Below are 19,435 nucleotides of genomic sequence, written 5' to 3'. Positions count from 1 at the left end.
AAGCAGCTATGTAGGTACATACACACATACATTTTAATAACTTGAATAAATTTTTAAAAAGTTCCGATATAAATTTTTTGATTGATTTGGTGATTCAATACATGAGTTCGACAAATCCAAATTCAATTATTGAGTTAGTCAAACCTAATTAGAAATGCTCGAAAGGATTAAGATTGGCCTAAGTTTTTCAAACACAAGTAAATTTCTACAAAAATTAATTTCCCAAATCGATTTTCAAAATTTTTTGGTATGAAGATGGATTTATTAAAATTGTAAAGTGTGGATGCGGAAAAGTGCCAAAGTCAACTTTTTGATCTATCAACAGACCAAGATCACAGACCAGAAAAATTTTTCAAATGGGAATTTTTCTTTAGAGTTCATATTGTTGAACTCATAAAAGAAACTCATCGCTCATAAGTATATTTTAGATATTTTAAAGGGCTTCGAGTAAATATAGAGTCTTTGGCGTACTCTAAGTTAAAAAAAAATAGAACAAACAAAATGCCTAACATGCATGGGAACGCGCTTCGGTTCAGCACATTTTAGACTCTGAGTTCGGTCTAAGGAAATCAAAATCAAACAATCGAATTTATCAAAGAGTTTTCTACAAAATTTATTGTAAATTTGCAAATTGCTAAAAAAAATCGTAAGATTTAAAACGATATTGTTTGATTTACACAGCAAACATTCACAACATTCTGTTAATAAAACTCAAATTGAAAGTGAAAATTGATTATAATTTATTCTAGATGTGAATATGCAGGAAATTTGTGGAAAAACATAAAAATATTAAAGGATTAATGAAAATCTAATAAGAATAGCTTAAAATTAATAGTTATTAATTTATTTGTTCAACTCAAAACAATTTGAACAAATTAATCAAAGAATCGATTTTAAATCTAGAATAAAGAACATTTAATTTGCTTCCCTATCAATTCTGTTTACTAAAAATGGATAAGTTTAAGAATAATATAAAATATTTATGAGTAATTTATTTCTTTAACAATTGGAAAATATATTAACATTCAGGTAATAGGTTACGTAACTATATTTATACAATTTTTAACTAAATATTTAACCATTATTTTTATAACAGTTTCATTACATTAAAATAAGAAAAATATATTCGCATATAAACAAATTAATACAAAATTATTTAAATTTTAATTCATTCATTTCCTACCATAATTACAAAAAAAGTAGTCAATCAAGACAATGTTTTATAAAATGGCACATTTCTTTTTAACAATTTAATTCTATAGAGGTAGTGCTTACATTATGTTGTAAATGGTAAAAGAGTAACTTTAGTTCGAACTTCGAACTTTAGACGATTCTTCCAATAATTCTCATATTATTATTAATTACGAATTAATAATAATATGAGAATTATGTATTATGTTAATATGTCAATTATATTAGAGTAAATAATTATTTGGCAATAATTATTGTAGCCACTGCTAATTAATTTAGTTTAGACATAAGGAGAGTGTACTATTTGGTAAAATAACAATTACATTTACTTTAGATTGCTTTTATAGTTGTTTTTGCAAATTTAGAGAGGTACTAACTAAGATTGCAGAGAAATTACAAAAAATTTTGTTCTATCTTAAAACAAAGTTTTTATTGGTTTCGTATTTTCAAAGTGTTAACATCCAAAATTTCAAATACAACTTGCCGTAAATTAGAGAAGAATTTCGGCGGAAATTAGATGATTAATGGTTCTAAACAACGTTAGTTTGTTTCACGTTTTAAAAGCTGTTTTCAGTATAGATACAGTAATTTTTTTTGAAAACTTAGAAAATTTTAGAAACTGAAAAAACCTGGAGGAGATCGAGTCAGCAAAAACATTTTATTCTAAGTAAAAAAATTTTATTTTTTGCTTCAACTATTCTTAAAAACAGACGAATAGATGGACAAACAGAGTCAAACTAATATTCCATATTTTTACTGACATTTTTTCTCGGAAAGATTCTAAAAAGTGTGCATATATATACAATAAGAGGAAAAACTTTATGATCATTTATACGTATAGTATGGACCTTTTTTTTTTAACATTAACACAAAATTTTCAACAATGTAGAACAATTCAACAAAAATAAAAAGATAATTTTATTCTTCGGCTTTTATAATATATATGTAAATAGATAATGATAATACCCACATGGTACATATTGTGTACACAAAATATAATTCCATTTACATACTCACGTACATGTGTACATATAGACAGTGAGTACATTGTAGAATTTAAAATAAATACGCATGATAAATTAACTACTGTTTTTTTGTATTTGATTATCTTAATTTTATTCATATAATAACTGTGAGATATTTCAAATTATTTAAAAAAAAAAATTGAAAGCAATTGAAAGAAAATTTATATATATAATTAAAAACAAAATATATATACATATATTTTTATAACCTTGATCTGGCTATGCCACCACCCTCGACTTCTGTTTCTTTCGATTTAAAAAGATTTAAAAATTTATTTTATTCAAAATGATTTTTTATTCTTTTATATAAAAATTTTCCATTTTAATTATAAACATAGTACTCGTATATATATGTATATAAAAAAGAATATTTTAAAAAATATTCAAGGTAAAAGTTATCTAGAGAAAAAAATGACTTTTAAGAATTTATTTTAAAATTAAAATATTCTGTCATCACTTAAAAATTATCTTATTGGTAAATTTTTATCTATATGGTGTTATAAAGGTATTAATAAAAGTAAAAATTAATTTTCAATTACAAGCAATTTTTTTTTTCCATTACTTTATTTTTATTTTTTCTTTGATTTTACATGAATTCTGTATATAAAATGTACTATAAATATATTGAGTCTATAATATGTTAATAAAACTATTATCATATTCATAAATTTATTCTATAAATAAGGATTATTGAAAAAAAAAATTTTTAATACGTACTCTAATAAATAGTTACTCATATATAAAAGGATAATTAACCTTTAACCATTTACTATTTCTATAAATGTAATAAACTTCCTTGAATATTATAAATTAAAAGCAATTAAATATTTTGTATACTAGAATTAATGTATGTATTTATATTATATTATTTGTTGTACATATTCTTGTGCATACATGAAAAAATTTTAAATATTAATTAAATTTTAGTATTTGAATAAATTAAGTATTTATAAAATAGTATTAATTTAAATCAATAAACTGAGTGCTAGAGCGAAATAAAAAAGAGAAGCTGAAAGAAATTTAGTTAAATTTTATTCTTTTTATACCGATTTACTCCTCGAAAAATACTCACAATCCATATCTTTTTCGAATAGAAAACTAAGATAGTATGCAGGATTTTCGAGAATCAACAGTACTACTGCAGTAAGGTGATAGAATATCCCCATTCGAACAAGAAACATCCAGTGACATTTTGCTTTTTTGACTATCCTTCTCGAGTTATGAGGCCTCAAAGTTGGAATTTCTGAAAACCGTAAAAATTTTACATTTTTATTTATAAATCGGAATATATGACAGGTTTTACAATTCAGAATAGAAAATTAACTTGTTACTAGTAATGCATAATTCTGAGTATTGAAGCTTAAAAAATTTCATGTCTTAGGACATTTCAAACTCCAAATTATACTTACTAAACTTAAAAATATTTCTTCTAAATTCAGAGATTTTCCGAATTCTTTAATGAGTCATGTAAGCTGTTGGGGTAAAATGATGAACAGAATGTAGTTCATCTGTGATATAATGTATATAGGCATTTAAAAATATCAAAATTTCTGTTGAATTACATTTGTCAAAAAAAGGGTGTACATAGGCCAGTTAAGTCCATTGTGATGTCAATCTTCTTATTCTCACTTGTAAAACATCCTTTGAAAACTGAATACGAACACCTAGGTTTTGCATTAAGTAGGCTCGAAATCCGAAGGAAGGACTTTGAACGAAGAATTCGTGCCGCATCCGTAAATCAAAAACCTATGGATTCCTCATGCTATAAGTTATGGACTATAAGTTATGAGGATGATTACTCAACACAACACTTAAATTAGAACTTTTATCGAAAATATTGTTTTGCATAGAAATTAAAATTTTAATTGTAACCATTTCTATATCGTTATTGTTATTACGCATTCTTGTATTCATGGATTCAATTTTTTTACCTTTTGTACATGTATGTATATACATACATACAATACACAGCATTTACTTATACATATTGCATGCTCACATATTAAATGTAAGCTGTTCAAGAAATCTTCCATACTAAAATTTCGATAATTAAATACGCATTATAATTTTAATTTATAAAAAATTTATTTTTTTTCTGATTTTCTTGACTCATAATTGTTATTCAAATACAAAACGAATAAACATACAAACATAATTTTGTAAACTCTTAGTATAACTAAGTCTCTTCTGCTTAACAATGTATCGATTTCCGTTACTAATGCAATTTACGTGATATTCATCTTATCAATCATTTAAAGCTTTATAAAAATTTTTTAAAAAACAGAATAGAAAAAAATATGTGTGAGTTAAAAAAAGAAACAAAATCCGGAAATAAAACTTTATTATTCCCTTCTCATCTTCAGCGAACAAAAATAAAACAGAATTATGAAAAAAAGATACAAATTACGAGTAGAGTATTCAAATAAACAGTTACTTAGGAACGTTTTTCTCTTTAAATTAATCAAACAATAAATATTCTCCCATTTTCTCTTTAAGTTTTCCCCAATATATTATATTTTGCATTGCCAAAAGTAAAATCTCTTATCTCATAACGTTATACAAGAAGAGCCACAAAATTTACGAAAATATTCAGAGAAAATAAAATTTGATAAGAAAGACAAAAATTTTCAAAGAGATTCGAATTAATGAGAAGAAGAAGACTCAAAACTCAAAAGTATTAAATAATATTAGAAGAACGTAGTAATACAAATTAAATTTAAGTTAACCGAACTAAAGAGAGATTAGTAGAAAATAAAACCAAAAGAAAAGATGAAAAGCACCAACTCAAGAGATAAGATTTGTATTAAAAAAAAAATGAAATCACTTAAAAAAGCAAACGAAATTTGTATACAAGAAACACAGAGAAAAACAACGAGAATAAATTGATTTGACCGTGTCAACTAGGTGATATAACGGTGATAGAAAATGATATTGAAATTTATAATCAAATTTATAAGAAATCATACATTTTGAATTTGGTACCCATACATTTGGTTAAACAAACATTTTTAATAATTTTTGAGTTATTTAGGATGAACTTTTTATGAAAATTGTAATTACTTGCTCTACTCGAATCATTGTCTATTAGGACTAGAAGGAGACAGGATCGAAGTCGGAGATGAATGACAAAAAAAAATTGTAAAATGAACGCCCAGCAAGAACACATTATATTGTATATATCTCAACACAAGCGTATCATATTGTACGTTTTCATTCAACAAATTGTATGCCGTCAATATTATATACAAAGAGTAATGTTAAATTAATAATACCCTGCGAACATAGTGCACCATAAATTTAAGAAAAAAAGGGAAACAAAAAATTATATACAACGAAAATGATGAGTGCGTAATGCAACTTAAAACCAAACGAGGTTCAACATCATTGTACAACATTCCATAACACAAAATTACTCTTTCATTTTTTCTTCTCTTTTTCTTTAAATTCATTTCATCATTGAATCGTCTTCTTTACATTATTTTCAACTTCTTGCACTGCCGATCTCATATAACGGAATGAATTTTAAAATTAATACTCTCTCTAACTTTAACAACTCAAAATTAACAACTCTAATTCCCATCTAAATAATGTTTGTTATATAAAAAGAAAAAGAAAAAAAAAAAACAAATGCGAAGGCGATCATCGCATCGCAACTTTTATCGCAAAATAGAAATAACAACAAAAGAAAAATAGCAACAAGAAAAAAAAAAATAAAAATCACTTTTTCTTTCGTTTTTTATTTTGCAACATTTTTGTTTTGATTACTGCTTTTATTCCCTTTTTTTCTCGCTATTTTTGTGAATTATTAAAAAAAAAAAAAGAAAAATAAGAAACAAAAAAAAATTTGCTTAAAAATTTATGGTTTTTTGTTTTTTTCATTTTTTTTTCTTTTGGTTTTTGCTTTTTATTATGCTCAAGCTCAATTTTAATTTTTAATTTGAATTTAAAGACAATTCAATTTTTAAGATTCAGTTCTTAATAGATCACCGAACGAATCAGTCGCATCTTTAAAAAAAAAATTAAACAAGTTATTGTAAAGAAGAAAAAACAAAAATTAAAATTGTATAATAAATTTTTTTTTTATTGTAAGATTTCCGAAAATTCGAATTTCGAATATTAAAATTTGAATGCATTTTCAATAAAATTCACCTTATTCGTGATTTTTAAATTTTTCTATTTCTTTCGAATTTTCAAATTTTTTTTTTGTTTTGCAAAAAATTTGAAAAATTCTAAAAATATTAACAATTTGGATTATATAAGAGAATTTATGAATTTGTAAGAAATAAAATTAAAATAATTAAATTAATTAATTAAATTACAAATGAATTTAAAAAAACAAAACGAAAAAAAAAATCATAAAATTTACGATAAAAGTGTTGTTCTTTTAATTTCTGTGATAAAAAATAAAATTTTGTGAAATTTTCAATTCAAATAATTTTATTTTTAAATCAAAAATTTAATTTTAATTTTATTATTATTAAAAATTGAAAAATCTAATGCAATAATATTGCACGAATACACAGAGAAAAAAAAAATATATTGTATTTTGAATTTTTTTATTGTCAATTTAAAAAAAAAAAGATGTTTCAATTAAAGGTTAAATAATAGTGAACACAAATATAATTAATTTATATATAAACATAATAAAATATGAATATAAAATTTTTATACATATCGTATTAACATAAATTACATATGCATATATATGTATATATATGAAACCTATGGGTATGATTTCCGTAGAAAAAAAAATAACAATAACAATGGCAAAATAAAAATTATATGCAAAAAAAAAGAACTACGAGTATAAGTACACTACTATTGAAAATTTAACAAAAAAAAAAAAACAATGTTAAAAATTCACCTGCATTACATGCAGATTTGCCTATGTTCAAATTCAATTGATTTTTTTTATGCTTATATTATTCTCTTTTTTCTTCATTGCTTTTAATTATTATTATTCTGTTTTTTTTTTTGTTGTTGTAGTTGTTGTCGTATTTTGTACCTACATAATTTTTATAGTTTTCTATTAATTTTCTATATGAAAATGTTGTCAACTGAAAATTTAAATGTTTTATATCACAATATTATTTAATTATGCAATATATGGGAAATTAAATTTTTTATTGAGTTTATTTTTGTATTACGACCTTAGATAATTATTATTGATCCTGACTAGGAATACGATATATGATAACGTTGGTAGACAAGCGTCAAATTTAAATACATGCTCGTGTTATCTTCATATTAATGAAAAAATTGCATAATTTTAGGGATAATTTTGTTTGTATACCTATATTTTTCAATATAACAATAGATATTTTCACTTATAAAGCATAATTAAATTAAAAACTTGTAGCCCATTAAGATTCATATTATTCAATTGCAAATTTTTTAAGCATAATGTAAAGTTGAAATAAACAGAAAATGTCTGCTTCGAACAATATATAAATTTATTCTTTATGGATAGTACGGATATTTTTTTTATATTTTCCTTGAAGTGTACTGCAATTTGTTTAAAAAAATTTAAATTATGTACCAAAATACTACAAATTTACTTGAAATTGCTATATTCATTTAATGCTGATGCAACTATCCAATACCAATTTGAAAAAATTGTTAATATTCGAATATTGTCACAAATAAGATACTTAAACTCTTACATAAACGTAATAAAAATACATTTTATAAGATTAACACACAATTTTCTTATTAATTCCAGTATGTAAAATAGTTATAATCAAAATATTGAATTAAATTTTAATTTCATATCAAATTACGTGTTATTATTTTCGAAATTATTTAATAATTATTAAAATCATAAAAGTTCAATTTTAATAAAATAATTTCTTATCAGTTTCGTAAGAATATTTTAAATAAATTCCCCGCAGTCCTTAATATTTAATAGTATAATAATCACATTATTTACAACTGTTATACAATTACTTGAACCGGATAACATTAATGTGAAGAAAAAAGCGAACAACTCATTTTATTTTAAATTAAAATTTCACTTTTGTTAATGAATTCATATGTGTAAGCCGAACCCAAAGATAAAAAAATTTTTATTAAAAATAAATTCATTAAAATTATTACAAAAATTCAATATCAGTAAATTATTAATATATATAGTTTTCATAATTATTAATATTGTTATACAAGTAAATTAAAATTGGAAGCTGTTGGACAATATAAAAATGTTTATATGTAAATATTTTCCATAAATAACAAAATTTTTAAGCTTGTTTCTTACTTGATTTTTAATATTGGAATACCGCGAATCAGGAAATTTTCAAATTTCAATTACATGTTATTTTAAAAAATTTTCGATTAAATTTTTGTGAATACTATATTTTAAAATTTTTTATTCTAAATGTATGTTAACTATTTATATTAATTAAATTCTATAAATAATTAATAATTAAAAATAGTAAAGCTTCAATTTTAATAATAGTTCATTATTTATCATGTACCTACTCTTTCTTATCTCTAAAATTTAATTTAATGCAAATTCTTGAGGCTAAAAAATACAAAATGATAAATTAAAATTTGATTTATTAATAAAGAAATGGCTACAATATCTGTTACGCAAGTCAACTCTCCATGGGCTCAATTAATCAATGAAATTCACTAATATACTCCCATCTTATTTCAAATATTTATATGAACACATATTACATATAATTAGGCGCAATAAAAAAATTTTTTATTCAAAAAGTCTATTTGAAAAACATCACATATGCTTGACATTTTTTAATTGAATCCTTGTATGTGAACTCAAAATTTATTCCCCAAAAAATTTGTAAAACTTTAAAACGAAATTTTTTAGGACATACAACATTTTATCATTTATACGTACTGATAGTACATATAACCAATAACCATATTATTATTTTGAATAACAAAATAGGGAAAGATAAAGAAAATAAAAAATAAAAATATCAGTGTACATGGGTGCATCGTACCGCATTGTCGTCGTGTTATCGTCATTGGTTTCAGTTCAGTTCATCAGCAAATTTTGTTTTGATAGAGTTGAGTGAATAGTTTTGTATAGATTTGTGTACTATTATTACCATTGAAAATGAAATAGAAAGAATAAAAAATAGAATTTTTTTTTGAATTTGCTAATTTCTGTTTTTTTTTTTCTTTGTTGTTTTTGTCTTTATCTGATAGAGTAAATTTGTTTTTTTTTCTCTTTTCAAATTTCTTGTAATTCTTCTTCTTTTTTTACTTATTCTTTGATATTAACAGCAGTGTTTTAATCTTGTTTCTTACTTTTTCTAACGTTTGAAGCTGTTTTGATACCAAAAAAAAAAAATAAGAGTCAGAAGATAAAAATCGGCGCGCTCGATATATGGGAGCAGCACCTATAGCAAATCTTCATTTTTTTTTTGTATTTTTGTTATTCTTGTTTAACAGTTTTAAATAATTTTTTGGTAACTCTTTTTTTGCACTTTGATTATCTTTAAATCAAACTTTATTGCAAATGTGTGTATATGTATGTAATTCTTTTTTTTTTTTAATTATTTTTATTATCAAAAAAATATTACTGGTTAAGAAGTTTTTTAAGAAATTTTTACGGTAGTTATTACAAATTTTTATTGGCAAAGGAATAAATTTATTAAAAAATCCCATATATGAAAATTAATTGTGTATGGGGAAAAATTCTAAAAATATTAATAAAATAGGCAACTATATATTATGGATATAAGCTTTAGGATTGAAAAATTTTAATAAATTGCTTTATAGACTAGCAGAGTGTCTACTATCTATGCCTAATTTTAATTATACTTGTTATTCGGAAGGAAAGGGTGGTTCAATAAATGAGCATTTATTGTGTAAATCAAACATGAATAAAATTATAGAATATTTGATATTAGAACTTGGAAATAAATAATATTTAAGAAAATAATAAGTATAATATTAAAATTTTTTATATTAGTGCAGCTTTTCTCTATATTATAGGCGGATATCAATGAAAATTGTACTCATGTATGTAAATATACTTGGACTAAAAAACTACTTATATAACATTGGAATTTTGTAATTAAAAATTATAAAATAAAAAATAAAAACAAATAAAAATTTTAAATAAAAAAAAAATTAATATGTTATTTAACATTTACTGCCGATGAAAAAAAAAATAAACAAAATAAAATATTCCAAAAAAGTTAAGTAAAATTGCGAAGGTGTAGACACCTTCTTTCTTTAAAACAAAAAAAAAAATACGAAAAGAATTTGTAAACTCTTTAAAAATAGAAAGAAAATTAAAAAAAACTAATATATCAAAAAATATTAATCACGAAAGAATAACAATCAGTGACACCAAGCAAACAACAAGCAGCAGAATTCCCGCTAAGGAATTTTTTTTATATTCACATATATGAAAAACCAAAACACGTAACCAGTTGTTAAACAAAAACAAACCACTCGAAAGAGAGTTATTTTTGTTTTTTTTTTCTTGTGGATTTTTGTAAAATTTTGGGTATGTTTACATTTATTTTTATTTTTTTTCCTTTTCATTTATTTTATACACAAAATTATTCACAAAATATTGATTATGAAACATCTTTAATTTTTAAAAATATACAGTGAGAACAAATTTTTACAGAAACTAATTTGACAAACAAAACCGTTTCAGTCGACCTTTATACCGAATGAGTTGCACGAAACACTTTCACCATAACAATTTACTTTTAGGGGTGTATGACAACAATTCCATAAAAATTTCTAAGAGAATTTTAAGCAGTAATTGTACACGTATTTGAGTTACATGTTTTTGAGTTGCTGTGCAACGCTTCATTTAGGTATAGCTTATATGAAAAGATGATATGAGAGATGAATTGCAACATACACATTTTTCAAAAAATGGTACTAGTATTAAAATTCCAAGGTAACATTAAAGTATCGTAGTATTAAAATCCAAAGTAAACTCTAACTTCCACTGCCCAAATATGTACTGTATAACGCAGATATGTTATGTTTGCCAATAGTATAGTTATAACAGTGTTACACGCATTGCATTTATTGGCATTGTATATAAAGTTCATAAAGTGCTGAGGCAATACATAAACGACATATTGACATTTTTAATAATCCTGCAATAATTCTTTTAATTTTAAATATATATTTACGTTATTGTCATGTTAAGCGGTGGCATGACAGTAACGTAAATTCTACACTCAAAATAGTCACTATCTGCACATTTTTATGTGACATTTTAGATTTTGCGGATTTATGTGAATGGGAAATTTTGAACTTTGGACTTTGTAGTATTGCGGTATATCTGCGCAGCTGAAATTGGGAAAAGTTATTGAAAATCTATGTTAATCGTCCATATTATAAAGTGTTGACTGTTTAAACGTATAGTAAGTGCCTACATTATGTCTTTTTCATTTTCCTTTATTATTGCTTTATTATATAATAAGACAAACTTTATTATTACTCCTTGATATATCACTGAAAGATATGATTCACACACTTTTATTATTATTGCGGTGTATGGCACCAATCATGTAAATTAAACGACTTTCAATGTATTTTGTTTGTTTTATTATTTTAATTTTTATGATATTATATAATTGACTTCAATATTATATATACATTATATTGTTATACATTTTATTATATTTAAAAAATCATTTGTTACCAAAATTGTACCTTATCATATTCCGTTTAATCAAGAAAAAAAGTATAAGATTTACGTATACCTTGTCGCCTTTTAAAGAAATGTGTGTCAGCTGTGTAAGAAATTTTTTGCAATTTTTTAAATACAATTTTTAATATAAAATTTTTAGTTAAAGTGCGCACAAAATAATTGAATTACATTATATAATTTGAACTGTGAATTCAGAAAGAAAAAAAATTATAGCAAAACCTTGCAAGGTCGTCCATCTTTATTGCAAAATAGAATTATTGCTTAAATTATAAGTGGTTTAAAATTTTATATTTTAATCTTTTTTTAAAATATTTTAAAGCAATTTTTTCTGTTTTTTTTTTGTTAAAATGTGATGTAAATATTTGTTCATAAATATTGCACAGGCTTTTAAAAGATTATAATTTCAATATTTGATAATGGGGAAGAATTGTAAATGGTGTACGGTCTGAATTAAAATAAAATACCTATTATTATAAGATGGTGAAAATTTCTATTAAGAAAAATAGTAATCCTTTGTTAAAATCCATTTTTTTCGCAAACGTTCGTCTGGCAAACTTCGTTAATATAAATTTTAAGATTACTGAAAAAAATAAAATAATCGTGCTTCTATTACCGTAATATCAAACTTATTAAATAGAATTAATTTGCTTCTTAAATAATTTTAATTAAATTTCTGTTTAATTTTTGAATTTTATAAAATTATCAATTTTAACTCTTACGTACGTCGTCTATATAAAGAAGAACACAGAAAAAATTTTCGACAACCAATCTATTTACAAGATTATATTGATTTTTTTGAAAATTCCAGGCGAATTTCTACTCAATCTACGTAAAATTATGACGTCATAATGCATAACGTCAACTTTTCAATATAACTGGAATCGACATTTTTATTTGCGTGTAACAATATTTACTTTATTTTGTACAAGTACTATTGCCCGAACATCAAGTGGGAGTTCACCTTCGGAACTATACGTTCGCAATTCTTAGTTCAAACTAAAATATCGAAAAAGGGTAGATATTCAAGAAAAGTCCGAAAATTGAAAAAGTGCCATATAAACCATTCTAAGGTTTTTCCACTAGAAGTACCATATTTCGACTGGATTTCCAGTAGATCTGTCATGTTTGGGCTGAATTTCCAGTAAGAAGTACTTATTTTTTTAACAAACCGTCAATAAATAGTACAAGTTTGAATTACAATTTCAATAGTCCATTTATCTTACCAAACTTCAGAATCATAAGAAAAAATAAAGTTAGTTTTTTATAAGGAACTGGTGACAGAAAGGGTTTAACAAAATATTTTTTTTTTATTTTGACATTAGGAATTAATGCAAATAAAAAAATATAAAAGCATTTAATTTATCTTAATAATTTTACTTGAATAATAAATTTATGTGTTTTCTTTAAAAATTTTAGGATTTTTATACATGCATATGTAAATTTAATGTAGTATTATTTAAAACACTTGTAAACGTCATTCAAAATGATAGTTCATTTAGATGCACTAATTCTCGGGTATTGTTCGTAAAATACTTAAATAAATTTACAAAATATGAGATAATAATGAAATTCATTAAAAAATATTAAAGTTCAATAGCAATGACATTATAGTTTTTAAATTTTTATTAATTAAATTTAATTTAAAGGTAAACTTGCCCTTATTATTGACATTATTCATGTTTTTATTTTATTTATTTTTTCATATTTCATATTCATACTATTAAAAATTTCTTAATTATGTCAAATTTTTGTTTATCTGTCCTTACATAATAAAGCTACTCAAAATAACGAGCTATTCAATATTATAAAATGTCAAATGTTTTTGACCTCTACACATGTTTACACTTTCGTTAAATTTTTACAAAAATTATTCTGTTCCAAATTTTTATCAAATATTATTTTTATTTTCACTGTTATTTTAGTTTAATATTTAATATTGTATTATCCATTGTATTGTTAATTAAATGGTTTCTGTTTTTTTGGTTTTTCTTTTTTTGGTTAAGGTTCTTTATTTTTGTCTAAAAAGCCACAAAATATTTGTTGTCTTAAATAAAAATTAAACTTGAATAACAATACAATATTGAATTTGAATTGTCATATTGAATAATCAAAATCAAAATTTGAAAATTATTACAAAAAAATTTACATATGTACATACATATATATTTTCGAAATACACAATAATTTTCTAAGGGTATCTTCGTAAATGAATTGATTTGACGAAATTACTTTGGATCCATACGTTTATATATAGACATATTTGCCTTAATTTTATGTAATGCTTCTAGTGAAATATTGAATTTTGTAATATAAGTTTCCAATACTAATAGCAACTTAAAGAATTTTTATTAAAAATATTATTTGCACTATTAGAACTAAAAAGTATTGAATTCAGTTAAATTTAACCTGATTTTGCAACTATATGTTTTCAGTTATACATGTTATGCAAAGGATGTTTCAATTACTTACTTACTTAATATTTTAATTAAATCATATCATATTTTGTGTAAATAAATTTTAAAATCCAAACATTAAATATTTAGAAATGTTATTGAAGCAAATATGAAATTTACACCTACACCGCCTTCCTAAGAAGAATACGAAAAACTACTATGAATGTAAACAAAACATATATACCTAAACACATATGTATAAAATTGTAATGCATTTGCCATTGAATTACAAACTTCATATACAAACTAACATTAAAAAATCAATTTTTGCTAAAGTTTGTTCAAACACACAAGCACACAAATATTATAAAAGTATATGTACATATTTTGCAAACAAATTATACTTTTAATACTTTTTAGATTAAATTTTTTTTTTTTTTTAATTATAAATAAATTTTTAGATTTTTCTTTTCATCATCATCATCACAGTAAACCGGAATTTAAAATTGAAATAATTTCAATTAAACTGTAAATTGATGAGCAACACTTTTAACCTACATGTAAACACGATATAAAACGGAGATTTATACATCTGTACATATTAATACATGCCTATGTATAAACATACATACATATGTATATTAGCATTCCAACTGTAAAAAAAAAACCAAAATGAATGTTAAATATTTTGTAATTGATAAACCGTAATTCGATTCGCAAATAAAAATTTAATCCTAATTTATATGCTTGGATAAAACAACCGTGCTTATACGTTTATCTAAAATATTTAACATTTACATGCACATATGTACCTTAAATACATGTATATGTACAATATATGTATATGTATTACATTTTTAATATCAAACTGTTTAAATACAATAAAACGTTTGAATTTTATAATAAAAGAAGAAAAAAAAAAGCTTAAAACGTGTTGCGGTCGTTCTAAAAGCAATTATAACGTGTTATATAGCATTTGTTTAAAAAGATTTTTATAACAAAATAAATTTAAACTTTGAGGTTATCGCAAACATAAACGTACATACTATGTATTAATTAATTTATATATTATACTCGTATATGTACATATGTATATTTTTTATGTTTTCTAGCATCTCCCTATATTTCTTCTAAATTTATTTAATTGAAAATAGTGGAAAAAAACATGTTTTTTTTTCCTCGATAATACCTAGTGCAATTTATTATTGGATCTATTATAATTAATCAGATTCGAGGTAAAAAAAAATATATGTGTGTATATATAAATATATACATATATATATTAAAAATAATTGTTATAAAATTATTTCACATATATATTTGTATTTGTTTATATTTCAAAACGTATTTTATATACTGAGAACTACAAGGCGTTAAAAATAAAAAATTAGAACCTACCGCCCAGGCATATGCATAAATGAATCGAGCGAACTGCTTGTCTCAAAATGCTCTCATACCCGTACATTTTTAATCAAGTGACCTAAATGAGCTATATGCGACTCTACGCAACGCACTGCAATTTTTGAGTTTGACGAGTCGTAGGTACATTTGTATTATAATACAAATTGACAATAGATGTTACACTACACGGTGTGCTAAATTCGATTACCTTATGCGTACATGCGTACTAGAATTCGTAGATACCCATACACGCATAAAACGCTGAGGGGTAGCCATTTAGTAGATCCCTAACAAAAACATCAATTTGTAACAGATGTCGAAACCAAAAAGTATCAAAGCAAAAAAAGCAAAACTTGTGAAAAAATAAATAAATAGCAAAGTAATAACTACTAATTTTTTAGCTGGAAAGAATTTCCACAGTACTACAATTCAAACCGAAGTGAACTGCTTTACAAAGTAAAATAATAACAACGGGCTGTTTCTTAGAACTGCAAATATGAAACCACCATATAAGTGAGAAAATTTTGCCAACAGTTTAAATTGACTGGTAAATATTTTGACAGCGTTATGGTTAATTCTATAGGGAATAGCTATTTTTCATATAATCATTTGGAGAAACTTTATACTATTATAAAACTTTCTTATATCAAAATTATAGGTTGCTTATCTACGAAATAATTTTATAAATTTTCTGTCAAAGACGTTTAAAATTTTTAAAATCTTTAGTTCTGTTTATAGAGAAAACAAGATTTTTAAATATTTTTTTATTTTAGAAAGAGATATTAGATTTAGAGTTAATCCCAAAAGTCTTGTGATACAATGTTATATAAAATCATGTATGATCAAACTTTTGGAATTTCTAATATTATTTGAAAGAAAATTTCTTTAATACAGCAAATATTTAAAAAACCATTTTTTTAAAACGTATTATGCCATTCAAATAAAACAAATAAATAAAAAATTAATATTTAGAATACAATAAATTTATCTAATTATGAATGAATAAATTAACAAAAAAATTGTTTTAAAACTTAATAAAATGATAAATCGAATTTGGTAATAAATTATGAAATGATATTTTTTATAATGAATTTCAAAATGATTAAAAAGTCGCGTTACAAGTGGCGCCAACATGTTACTAAAAAAAAAATTTATATAAAATGCTTTAATAGAGGAATTATTTTTTTTTTAAATAATTATTACATTTCTATTAAATTAGTTTCAGTTGTTTAATACTTAATTGAAATTCATATTGTAATTTGATTTATTGTTATAGTTATTTAAATTCAAAATGGCATATTAAATTTAAAAGCAAAAAAATCACAAAAAATTAAGGTGATAAAAGCTACAAAGCTTTTATTTTTGATGATGAAATTGGTACGCAGATATTATGTATATATGTATGTATGTATGCATATGTATGTATTAGAAATATAATAGAATTTGACAATACATAAAATTCGGAAAGTGATACAAAATGTTCGATGAGAGCTACTCTTATGACACGCAACTGTATGACTGCGTTTGATAAAAATTTTCTGTGTTTCTTCAAAGAGAGTTAAAAAGAATGGTGGTTAGAAACAAAGGATAAAAAATTGACGATCCCAAGTGAAAACATCTAAGACTCTATGTAATTAAATTAGTGAAGCTATGCATATTGCATGTTTAATATAAAATTACATCAACAAACATAATTTTATTAAATGTTATTTTAATTAGCTTCAACTAATACGAAGACTCTACAGTGTGTTATAAATAACATAGGCTCAATGCCAAGTATTTCATTAAGAAATTTGAAAATTTATCAATCATAACATTTTTAAGTAGAAAATTCTTAATTCTTAATTTAATAAAATTATACAAAAAAGCTTTTTCTTTCACAAATACTACATTCAATTTCAATTTGAAAGTGAAAATAAACACAAAGATAAGCTTATAAAATTGAAAGTAAATATTATTTTAAAAAATAAAATATTCATAAAAAAAAAAAACAATTAAACCAATTGATCTCAAATAACTAAAAGCTTTTATATTCAAAAAATAAAATTAAATTATGGCACCCTGCAGATACATTAATGTACACATACATTTTGTTTCCAATTCATTAACAATTTAAAATTCATTAATAAATTAAAAAAAAGCAAAACTATCCTTATTAATTTTCCGTTATTGTATTACTCCATTTTTTTATTATACAGAGAGAAAAAAACCGTTAAAAAACTACAATACAATAAGAATTATAAAGTTTTATATATTCACTATCACATGGTCAAAAATTAAAACAACATTCCAGATAAACCTGCCAAATGAATAATAACATTTCACGCTTTTTCACACAAAAAAAAAAACAGAAGAAATGTCACAAAAAAAATTTAAAAAAAAAAACAAGAAAAAATATTGTTGATCCTGTCAACTCTGTGATACTAATAAGAACTTGTTATTCTATAGGCCAGTCTTAGGCAAAATGCGGGCCATCCAAGTTCAAAATGTGGCCAATTATTCTGCTTGCAAGAAAAAAATATATTCGATTGCGACTATTAAAATTTTTCAAAAAATTTTTAAGAACTCAGTTGAAAATGTCATTTCTTTTTGTATGTACGTAATGTAAGAAACTCGAGTAGGGCATACTCTTACTCGCATAGCACATATTTGACCATAACCCACAAAAGTTTGCCAACGGTGGATATAGGCGAACAAATATGCCAATAGCTGACTATGAAACAGACTATTACTTTAATTACACCGATTAAGAAATAAAATGAATTATCAGATCGTTATTTCTTATAGCGTTACAAACGGTAAGGCAAATTTATAATACCCTTCCAACATTCATTCATGCGAGTATAATAAAACTACTAAAAAATTTGTAACATAAGAATTTTATAAGGTTCCTTATGAATATGTTAAATAAATTTGTACGTTTGTATGTATAAACAAGGGGTGTTACATAATTACGAGTATGTATAATTTAATTGAAACGTACCATAATATACTTAATATTCTTAAAAACTCGGTGAAAAGAAGAAATTATTACTTCAACCAAACTGTAAAAGTTCTTCAAGTACGAAACAACTGTGGCGCCAAAATTTACCCAGCTGACAATTTCCAAAAATTACAGAAGTGTCAATTTTTTTTTATCTAAAAATATATCAGCATTATTGATGGCAACTTTGGAATGCTAAGGATTAGTAAGATTAACAATCTTAATTTGTACTTAATTCGTACCTTCAGGTCCACAAGCTTAATTTGTACTTAATGTTACCGTGTTTTACTTTATTTATTGTCGATTAACTCACACTTTTTCTTGCACACTTTTTAAATAGCATGTATATTATAAGTATACATATATTTAAATAAAATTTGATATGGTTGATCAGTAAATAATAAGTTCGTTGTTGACAATAAAATATTGTTCAACATTTAAGAATTTTACATACTAGTTAATTAATTATTTTTTAAAAAAATTACATATATAAATTTCAAGTATATATTTTCATAAGATTTATTTAACTAGTAATATTAATTTGAATATATCATTACTCAAAAATAATATTATGTAAGCTTAAGTATACATATGTGTAAATATATTAAGTCAATGTAAATGCAATTTTAAGGTAAATTAAGTTTTCTTAAGTTTCCGCATGGCACATCCATTTAGGAATAACACAAAACTTAAACCCATGACACAAAGACTTTCAATCACTGCTTGAAAACTGTACCAACCTGCATTGAAATAACGAGCAAAAGAACAGGATTGGAAAACTACA

General features: G+C 23.4%; 1 protein-coding gene across 3 annotated transcripts in view; it reads left to right on the top strand.

Moving 5' to 3' along the window:
* The first annotated feature begins 6,196 nt into the window (after positions 1–6,196).
* Positions 6,197–19,435, top strand: part of LOC129613030 (mucin-2) — an 87,758-nt gene continuing 74,519 nt past the window's right edge. For 2 of the 3 annotated variants that reach the window (XM_055526915.1, XM_055526913.1), the window contains exons 1-2: positions 6,197–6,243; positions 10,182–10,701. The gene's annotated coding sequence lies outside the window, so the exon portion shown is untranslated. Of the gene's footprint in view, positions 6,244–9,036; positions 9,248–10,181; positions 10,702–19,435 lie in introns of those variants that run through there. The other variant, XM_055526914.1, reaches the window with a different exon arrangement.

This window comes from Condylostylus longicornis, unplaced genomic scaffold (genome assembly GCF_029603195.1).
Source record: "Condylostylus longicornis isolate FDR11 unplaced genomic scaffold, ASM2960319v2 ptg000080l, whole genome shotgun sequence".
NCBI classification, from domain to species: Eukaryota; Metazoa; Arthropoda; class Insecta; order Diptera; family Dolichopodidae; genus Condylostylus; species Condylostylus longicornis.
The sequence above is the reverse complement of the archived record's forward strand: the minus strand, read 5'-3'. Positions and strand labels throughout refer to the sequence as shown.